Genomic DNA, 11,128 nt, shown 5'->3' with positions numbered 1-11,128 from the left:
ATGTCTAAGATCCCTCCCTAAGCATGATTCTGCCTGTTTACATGATTTTCTTTTAGTGCAATGGTTAACACTGTTAATTTAGATTAGTTGTTTTGAATAATATGAATCCTCTTAAAAACTAGCCTAATGTTTGACTTGTCCATGCACACTGCTTGCTAATCCTGCACCTGTTCTAAACTTTGCATTTTTAGGGTACTATCAACATGTAATTAGTTCATCTATCCTAACTTTACAGATTAGTTACTTAATTCATATGCCCTGTCAATTTGTTGCTAACATGTCTGGTATCCCTCTGAATTCATGTGATAACATGACTATTTTGCCTAATTGCTTCTGTGATTAAATAAGGTTGTCCTAAATGCTATCATTGAATACCTAGCTTAACTAGACTGTTAACCAGACTTCAACTCATTTGAACTGTGTGTTTGAGCATGAACCTTGCTTGTTTCCTAGGTGCAAATTCTGTCTACAAGTTATATGTCTTAAACTTTATTTTCTTCTGAAATCAAAATTGTTTAAATCTGTCTCTCTTTATATGTTGTTGCTCTTTTTTAAAAACTTCCACTCTTAGTCCCTTAGGTTCTATCCTCAACCACCCCAGTGTGAACACTGCTCAGGGTCCATGTGAGACTCCTGTGAACTTTGACGCACTAGGAACTGGTTCCTAATCTCTTTTAAAATATTTCTGAGTATGTGGTTCTGGTGTGAGCATTGCCCTGTGTCTCTGAGGCCCTTGGGAACTTTGACACATTGGAAACCTGGTTCTATATGTGTTATGGGTGAGACATTCGTATTTGGCCATGTTGTACCTATGGATTGAGCCTCGAAGTTGACTGGTTTGAAGGCCTGGTTCCCAGGTTTATTTGGGCCTAATGAAGGCTACCTATAGTGTATCTTATTACTGGTATGTAACTCATTCATTATTTGGTCTGTAATAACTTTGTAATAAATAGATTCTGGGGTATTTAGTAAAATCGAGGGGGATTTCTTATTTCCTTTTGTTAAACTGGGTAGAAATCCTGCCTATAGGGATTCATCTATGTTATTAATTCTGCTCATTCGTCAAAACTGTTAAATTCTGCAATATGTTTTAGAAATCCTGCCTATAGGACTTTCGTTGGTGATATTGATTCTGAGTTCTATATTTGCATATTAGCAAGCTTGCCTATAGGATTATATTTGCATATTAGAAATCCTTCCTATAGGTTGCATTAATTTGTCCAATAAATATATGTTAGCAATCATGCCTACAGGACCTCAATGTTTGATTTAATTGTTTTTCTGGTAACATGTACAACTTCTGCATATATTACTGCTCAATAGATATCATGCCTGTAGGACTAAAAACTAAAATCAGTTTCAAACCTAGAGATCATGCCTATAGGATTTAAATCAATCCAGTAATAGATACCATGCCTATAGGATTAAGATCGGTTTCAAACCTAGAGATCATGCCTATATGATTTAAGTCAGTTGGACATTAGCAATCTTGCCTATAGGATTCTATTAATTGGTTCTGAATATAATCGTCACTGTCAATCACTTAGACAATATGCCTATAGAACTTGATAATAATTCCGAATTCTGTAAGCATTACTGTTTGAAGTACCCAGACGATATTCATTAAAACCAGTAGGCAAACAGTAGGTCCTAACACTCGCCTTAATGAAATTGTTTCTGTACATCTGTCTTCTCACATAGATATCCTACTTGTAGGATTTTAAGATCGATAAAGATTGTTAATTAATTGCGTGCATTTGCTGTTTATTTTTGGAGGTTAACATGATCCCATATTTGCTTTGTATTTGCAAGTCCTAACATGTTTTGTTTGTCGCCTAGTCTTTTACATATTTTTACCCAGGCTTAGTCTAGAACTATCCCAAATAGAGGTCCTAATACCTCCAGGGCCATAGGCAAGGGACGGGTAGTGCACGCATTGGAATCGAACTAGAATCAATTAGAGCGTTTTAGGTAACAACTTAAAGATAGTAATCGGGTAGCAGGAGATGATAGTCTGTGCCCGCTGAATAATATGAGTAACACCCCGACTCGAGGGAGTTACGAAGTATTATTTATGTTGTACGGGGTGATCCTTTAGGCTAAAAAATATAGGACCCCCATCCCTATAAAGTGATTCTCTAGCTTCTCTATTAGACTAATTAATAAATTAAGATCAGCCGGGACCCACCATTGTGGACCTCGAGGGGTGCCTAAATCCTTCCCCTCAAGGTAATTTCGATCCCTTACCCGATCTCTAGTGACGCAAACTGGTATAACATGAGTTATCTGCTCTAGGTGCCCTAACGCACCTTAATCTGTTAGGTGGCGACTCTAACCAATTCCTTTTTCCCTACTCTCTCAAAGGAGTCATCAAAATGTCGAAACCCGATTTCACAAGAAAAAGGGGGCGCGACACACGTAAGTAAACCGTCGATCCTTTCTTCTAGTTGAAGGTTAATCCATGTTATCATCGATCATTCTTTTTTCATTATTTCAATAACTCGGTGGACACCACCAATGGTCGAAGGCTTGGACCAGTGGGTCTAGAAGATTTTGGCTGTCACCATGCCCGAGACCCGCCGATGGAAAGAACTGGCCCTCAAATATAGGTGGAAGTCAAAAAATAATGGTAAGTTGATTCTCGACCTTATCTTGTCTTCATCCCACATATAAGAAAATCGACTAATTTTTCCCTTTCTTGAATTTAGGTGTTTCACAAGGCTCTGTTACCGTGTCCGAGAAGGACGTTTTGGACGATCCCGAAGATGCAGCGAGGTTTCTACAGGAGGCCTTCACTCGAACGGGTGTCGTCGGATTTGCATCCGATGCAGGTGCTTCTTCTCGGAGTCCCCGGCCGAAGAACAAGCAACAAAAAAGGTGATGTTCCTCTATGGTCGAGGGTAAAAATAAAAAGGCGAAGAGCGTCATGCCCTAGCCTGCTGCAACCACTATGGTGATCAATGGTGATGGAGAAGCCAGTGATGAAGGGGTTTCTCTGCATAGAAGACGATGACCTTCATCGGCTCAACAGAATGCTCAATCTGCTGAGCTAATAATACCAACCGATAACGATGCCCAAGCGCTCTGGGTGAGTTTGATATGGTGGAGGGTGCCAACTCTCGTGTTCGAGCCCCAGTCAATGTTACTAGTACTACGAGACTAAGTACCAATCCTCTTACATCTTCGGTTGTTGAGCAACCAATAATTAGCACTCCTTTTTCCGCAACTTCTTCCTAACCTATAACGCTATCAGCTTTATCTCCTTTTTTGCCACCAGCAACTACTACATCATCTCCACCGACCGCAATCATTCGAGATGAGGATGTACCTCCTCCCCAATCCCCAGTTTATGGGAATTTGGGGCATAACTATTCGGTCCCCTCCGTAGATCCTTAGAGGAGGAGGAGCGTCTCCCTCTCGATTTCTACCGAATGCCATGTGATGTCCCGGCCGGTGAAACTTGCCAATTATCTTAAGCCTCTAGCTTCATAGAAGGATAGGAATAAAAAATAGTCTCTCTCAAGAGAGTGTATGGTGAACAATGCCATACACAACACAGTGGTGGTATGATTTTGTTCCCTCTGCTGTTCTTTCTATCTTTGTTATGGCAGGATTTTTAATTTGTACTTTTGTTTTGTAGGCTAACTTCCTTGCTTCCGAGGGCCTTCCGAGATTGATCCTTGATAAAGAGAAACTCACCTCTGAGTGGGATCAATTGTTGGCCGAGTGGGATCAAATTGATGTTCGCCTCCCAGAACTGGAAGCACAAGTTGCTGAGGCCATCGAGTTAGAGGCTCGGCTGTAGCAAAGCGAGCAATAAGTAGTGATCCCCAGCCAAGAGGATGCCCTGTTAAGGGTGAAATTTAAAGAAGCCAAGGCAAAGTGGGTTGAGGTCCAAAATGCCGTTCTTGCTGTTACCGATCGTGAGGCTGCCTCTATTGAAAGACTGAATAACTTGGAGGCAGCCTTGAGCTTCAAAGCTGAAGAAGCTGCTACTGCTGAGTAGAAGCATGCCCGGATGGAGGAGAAGTATGGAAAGGTCATGGAGCATCATAAAGTTTACACGTCCATTATTCGTGACCTCGACGTCAACCTTCAGGCCATTAGTTTTGAGAGGAATAACCTTTCAATCGAGGTTAACCAGCTTAAGGAAGAGACTTAGCGCCGAACGGCTTCCCTTATTTTTGAAAAAGCATACTTTATGTATTTCATGAGGAGAAAAACCTTGAAAAAGGCCAAAGCGGGTGTCATTGACTTTGATGCCGAGATCGCCAAGGCTTGTGAGCTGGAGTCAACTGAAGAGAGTATGGCTTTGCACCAAAGTGAAGAGAGTCCACTATCAACGATCAAATTGTGGGTCATGTGTCATATCAGATTTGACCTGAGATATATTTATGTGGTATTCAAAAGTTCTCTGTAACTTGTATATGAGTAAGAGCTGAGATTTGTATGGGATGATGTTGGGACTTTCGATATTCCTATGTCTATAATAATTTTACATTTCAGTATCAGCAGGGAAATCGAAACAATTTCAGAATACTCGTAGTGCTCCAGTTAATCAGGGCACTTTCATGGGGCAGTCATCTTTTAATGCACCGCTGGCATGAGATTCCTTCAATGGTTATTCTAGTTATCCGGCACAGACTCAGTATGAGCAGCCGAACTGCAGATGGGTTGTTATGAATGTGGTGATACTAGAAACATCAGGAGAAATTGTCCCGGACTTGGGAGAAATCTATTTCATCAGAACACATAGTCAAACACTCCATTATAGTTACTAAACTACATACGCTACAAGTTAGATATGGAGAACGAACGGGTAGATGGCGCCTAAGAGGTGGATGCCCGACCTATTGATATAATTGCTATAGTGTGGATAAGGCCACTACACCAGATGGTGTCATTACAACTATAATTTTGATTGTTATAAAAAGGATATTATTCCTTAATTTGATTTGATTTTGAAAAATTGAGGCGAGTCCTCTTAACATGCTCCACTCATGAGTGAGCTTCGTAATCCTGAGATCTACTTATGTGAATACTCACGTTGGGCTATTATATGGAGATAGCTATCCCTATCATTATGCGTTGGTCACTAAGAATATCTATGAGGCTAAAAGTGACTTTCTATTACTTACTACAATGGGTTTTGATGTGATTTCAGGATAATTAATTTCAATTGTAAATTATATGCCCTATCGGTATGAGGGTTCATTATATGTTGTGATTTTTAATGACAGAAATTATTGAAAAGAAGAAAGAAAGGAAATGAAAATTTTCAGTTGGCACAATGTGAAAATACTTGTGATTCAAGAGTTAAGGATGAGATCCTCAAATTTTTATATAATGTGAAATATTTTTTTTACCGAGCTACAAGCTGCGGTGGATGTTATATAAGGACAAGGTCCTGGTGGTGAAAAGTTTATGTGTTTAAAATTCTTCTTTTATGAAATTAAAATTTTTGTACTATATTTTAAATGGGACTCATGCCTGTTAGGCTTATTTGTTAATTCTTGTATATTTTCTGTTCATATTCAGCCATTTTTTTTTGTGTTGTAAACGTTGAGTTTTAACCTATGATATGGGTGCCTAGGTAGCGATAAATGTGACTCGTTAATTCGGGTAAGTAATTATGAGATCTCTATACCTTGTTGTGAGTAAAGCGGAGGTATGAAATGAGATGTTTGTTGACATAAGGTTAATTGGCAATGTTGTGATTTATGAACAACTATTATGGCCAGAGACATGGTTATTAGCATACAGATGATGTGTTTCATGTCCAGATATCAGCATGATAATGCGATGCTTATAATGATGAGATTAGTGTTATTGATATATACATTGTGGTGTTTCATTGGGTTATGGATGTGTTGTTAGGAGTTGTTTTGGTGTTACTCTGGCAGGTGGATAGGCCCAATTACAGGGGAGGCTCTGCCGAAATTTCTAAAAAATTTGGAAGTTAGAAAATTTGAGACATTAAGACGTGCGAAGAAAGAGATAAGCTACGTCGTGTATTTGAGGATGAATGACCCTAAGTGTGGGAGAATGTAACATCCTGAAGAAAACAAGTTCGAAGTATTTAAGCGCTATTAAAAGTTGAAATGTGTTGAAATAAGACTAATGCAGCGTGATGATGTGTAATTCGGACCCTATGACGAATGTCAGATTTTGAAGTTTCGGCCCTGTCCTAAGGTTATGGACTAAGGATTAGGTGAAACCTTCAGTTAAGTTGAAGGATCAGTTACAAGAATTTGCTTGATAAGGATTTTATTCGGCCTTGTATATCACCTTGGGGTGCTCCTATCTTGTTTGTGAAAAATAAGGATGGTTCCATGCGTATGTGTATTGATTATCGCCAGTTGAACAAGGCTATAGTGAATAACCGCTATCCTTTGCCTCGTACTGATGATCTGTTTGACTAGCTTCAGGGCTCACGGGTGTTTTCTAAGATTGACTTATGCTCAGGTTACCATCCGTTGAAGGTTCGGGAGCCAGCTATCCCGAAGATTGCTTTCAGGACTCAATATGATCATTACGAGTTCCATGTATGTCATTTGGGCCGACCAATGCCCCAGCAGTTTTTGTGCATTTGATGCACAAAGTATTTCGGCAATATCTTTACTCTTTGTTATTGTCTTTATTGATGACATTTTGGTCTATTCTCGGAGTGGGGAAGATCATGAGCAGCACCTGAGGACAGTGCTTCAGACTCTGAAAGAAAAGAAATTATATGCAAAGTTTTCAAAATGTAAGTTCTTGTTGAATTCCGTGGCATTCTTAGGTCACGTGGTATCAAGTGAGGGTATCCGGGTGGATCCGAAGAAGGTAGAGGCAGTGTAGAGTTGGCCTAGACCCTCCTCAGCTACAGAGATTCGCAGTTTCCTCGGCTTGGCGGGTTACTACCCTCGTTTTGTGGAAGGGTTTTCATCGATTGCAGCTGACTAGATTGACTCAGAAAGGTTTGTGATGTTTCATATATGGTCGGAGAGCGGGTTCTGCTTCAAGTTTCGCTTATGAAGGGCGTTATGAGAATTGGAAAGAAAGGGAAGTTGAGTCTGAGGTTTATTTACCCTTTTGAGGTATTGAAGCATGTTGGAAAAGTTGCTTATGACCTTGGCCTACCTCCCATCTTGGCAGGAGTTCATCCGATATTTCAGGTTTCGATGCTCCGGAGGTATTACGGCGACCCATCGCACGTGTTGGATTTTAGCTCAGTTCAGTTGGACAAGGATTTATCTTATGTTGAGGAGCCAGTGGCTATATTGGATAGACAAATCAGAAAGTTGAGGTCAAAGAGCATTGCTTCAGTAAAGGTTCAATGGCGGGGTCAGTCGGCCGAGGAGGCGACTTGGGAGACCGAGCGGGAGATACACAGCCTATACCCTCATCTTTTCACTACTTCAGGTATGTTTTTTATGCTCGTTCGAGGACGAACGAATGTTTAAGTGTGGGAGGATGTAACGACCCGGCCGGTCGTTTTTAGAATTTACGCCCCGATCCCCTATTAACTGTTCCCTAAGTTCTTCTGCTATTTGGTTTGTCGGGACGTTCGGTGTTGGATTTCGGAGAATTTTCGGACACTTAGTCCCTAAATGAGAGCTTAAGTGTTGGAAAATGGTCCGTAGTTGGAACAGTGTGAAGACGGCCTCGGAATGGAAATCTGATGGTTCCGTTAGCTCCTTTAGGTGATTTCGGGGTTGGGAGCATGTTCGGAATGTATTTTGGAAGTCCGTAGCTAATTTAGGCTTGAATTGGCGAAGTTAGTATTTTGGCGATTTTCGGTTGATAGGTGAGATTTTGATCCGAGAGTCGGAATGGAATTCCGAGAGTTGCTGTAGCTTCGTTAGGTGATTTGGGATATGTGTGCAAAATTTCAGGTCATTCGGACATGGTTTGATTGGGTTTTTGATCGAATGCGTGTTTTGAAAGTTTTAGAAGAACTTAGGCTTGAATTCGATGTATTTGATGGTTTTGGTGTTGTTTGAGGTATTTTGAGGATTGGAACAAGTTTGAATAATGTATTAAGATGCCTTGGTGCTTTTGGTTGAGGTCCCGAGGGCCTCGGGTGTGTTTCGGGTTGTATCGCGCTCTTATTTGATGTTTCAACGCCGTATATTTGGACATAAAGGGGTACCACAATGAGTAAATGAGCTCCAAATTAAGTTTTTATTGAACCATTAGATCCGTATCGTAATTTCGGAGCCATAGCAAAAAGAATCGTCGAATTTGGACATCGTATGAGGGAGTTATGCTCATTTCCATGTCGAGAAAGTGCTGGTTGCTGTAATAACCGCAAAAGCGAAAATTGACCGCGGAAGCGGTACCGCAGAAGCGGAAAATAGGCCTGGGCAGAGATCTTAAGTTTCGAAAATGGGACTTTGTTCCCATTTTCTTTTATTTTTGACTTCTAGAGCTCGGTTTTGGGAGAAATTTCGAGGGGTTTTCGCGAGCAATGATTGAGTAACGATTCTCTACTCTCTTATGCTTAATACTTACTAATCTAATCATGATTTCATTCGTATTTTCGGATTTTTGAATGAGTATGGTGATACTAGGAATATCACGAGAAATTATCCCAGACTTGAGAGAAATTTATTTCATCAGAACACACAGTCAACACACTTTATTATAGTTACTAATCTACATACGCTACAAGTTAGAGATGGAGAACGAATGGGTAGATGGCGCCTAAGAGGTGGATGCCCGACCCATTGATATAATTACTATAGTGTGGCCGAGACTACTACACCAGATGGTGTCATTACAACTATAATTTTGATTGTTATAAAAAGGATATTATTCCTTAATTTGATTTGATTTTGAAAAATTGAGGCGAGTCCTCTTAATATGCTCCACTCATGAGTGAGCTTCGTAATCCTGAGATCTACTTATGTGAATACTCACGTTGGGCTATTATATGGAGATAGCTATCCCTATCATTATGCGTTGGTCACTAAGAATATCTATGAGGTTAAAAGTGACTTTCTATTACTTACTACAATGGGTTTTGATGTGATTTCAGGATAATTAATTTTAATTGTAAATTATATGCCCTATCGGTATGAGGGTTCATTATATGTTGTGATTTTTATTGACAGAAATTATTGAAAAGAAGAAAGAAAGGAAATGAAAATTTTCAGTTGGCACAATGTGCAAATACTTGTGATTCAAGAGTTAAGGATGAGATCCTCAAATTTTTATATAATGTGAAATATTTTTTTTTACCGAGCTACAAGCTGCGGTGGATGTTATATAAGGACAAGGTCCTGGTGGTGAAAAGTTTATGTGTTTAAAATTCTTCTTTTATGAAATTAAAATTTTTGTACTATATTTTAAATGGGAGTCATGCCTGTTAGGCTTATTTGTTTATTCTTGTATATTTTCTGTTCATATTCAGCCATTTTTTTTGTGTTGTAAACGTTGAGTTTTAACCTATGATATGGGCGCCTAGGTAGCGATAAATGTGACTCGTTAATTCGGGTAAGTAATTATGAGATCTCTATACCTTGTTGTGAGTAAATCGGAGGTATGAAATGAGATGTTTGTTAACATAAGGTTAATTGGCAATGTTGTGATTTATCAACAACTATTATGGTCAGATACGTGGTTAGGAGCATACAGATGATGTGTTTCATGTCCAAATATCATTATGATAATGTGATGCTTGTAATGCAGAGATTAGTATTATTGATATATATATATTGCGGTGTTTCATTGGGTTGTGGATGTGTTGTTAGGAGTTGTTTTGGTGTTACTCTGGTAGGTGGATAGGCCTAATTACAGGGGAGGCTCTGCCGAAATTTCTAAAAAATTTGGGAGTTAGAAAAATTTGAGACATTAAGATGTGCGAAGAAAGAGGTAAGTTACGTTGTTCCTTTGAGGACGAATGACCCTAAGTGTGGGAGAATGTAACATCCTGAAGAAAACAAGTTCGAAGTATTTAAGCGCTATTAAAAGTTGAAATGTGTTGAAATAAGACTAATGCAGTGTGATGATGTGTAATTCGGACCCTATGACAAATGTCGGATTTTGAAGTTTCGGCCCTGTCCTAAGGTTATGGACTAAGGATTAGGTGAAACCTTCAGTTAAGTTGAAGGATCAGTTACAAGAATTTGCTTGATAAGGATTTTATTCGGCCTTGTATATCACCTTGGGGGTGCTCCTATCTTGTTTGTGAAAAATAAGGATGGTTCCATGCGTATGTGTATTGATTATCGCCAGTTGAGCAAGGCTATAGTGAATAATCGCTATCCTTTGCCTCGTACTGATGATCCGTTTGACCAGCTTCAGGGCGCACGGGTGTTTTCTAAGATTGACTTATGCTCAGGTTACCATCCGTTGAAGGTTCGGGAGCCAGCTATCCCGAAGATTGCTTTCAGGACTCAATATGATCATTACGAGTTCCATGTATGTCATTTGGGCTGACTAATGCCCCAACAGTTTTTGTGCATTTGATGCACAGAGTATTTCGGCAATATCTTTACTCTTTGTTATTGTCTTTATTGATGACATTTTGGTGTATTCCCGGAGTCGGGAAGATCATGAGCAGCACCTGAGGACAGTGCTTCAGACTCTGAAAGAAAAGAAATTATATGCAAAGTTTTCAAAATGTAAGTTCTTGTTGAATTCCGTGGCATTCTTAGGTCACGTGGTATCAAGTGAGGGTATTCGGGTGGATCCGAAGAAGGTAGAGGCAGTGTAGAGTTGGCCTAGACCCTCCTCAGCTACAGAGATTCGCAGTTTCCTCGGCTTGGCGGGTTACTACCCTCGTTTTGTGGAAGGGTTTTCATCGATTGCAGCTCCTATGACTAGATTGACTCAGAAGGGTTACGCGGACAGAAAGGTTTGTGATGTTTCATATATGGTCGGAGAGCGGGTTCTGCTTCGAGTTTCGCTTATGAAGGGCGTTATGAGAATTGGGAAGAAAGGGAAATTGAGTCTGAGGTTTATTTACCCTTTTGAGGTATTGAAGCATGTTGGAAAAGTTGCTTATGACCTTGGCCTAACTCCCATCTTGGCAGGAGTTCATCCGATATTTCAGGTTTCGATGCTCCGGAGGTATTACGGCGACCTATCGCACGTGTTGGATTTCAGCTCAGTTCAGTTGGACAGGATTTATCTTATGTTG

General features: G+C 40.0%; 1 pseudogene; it reads left to right on the top strand.

The window, feature by feature from the left end:
• The window catches only part of LOC109226122, a 6,747-nt pseudogene continuing 5,819 nt past the window's right edge, over nucleotides 10,201-11,128 (top strand).

Source organism: Nicotiana attenuata, chromosome 5 (assembly GCF_001879085.1).
Source record: "Nicotiana attenuata strain UT chromosome 5, NIATTr2, whole genome shotgun sequence".
In the NCBI taxonomy this organism is placed as follows: Eukaryota; Viridiplantae; Streptophyta; class Magnoliopsida; order Solanales; family Solanaceae; genus Nicotiana; species Nicotiana attenuata.
The sequence above is the reverse complement of the archived record's forward strand: the minus strand, read 5'-3'. Positions and strand labels throughout refer to the sequence as shown.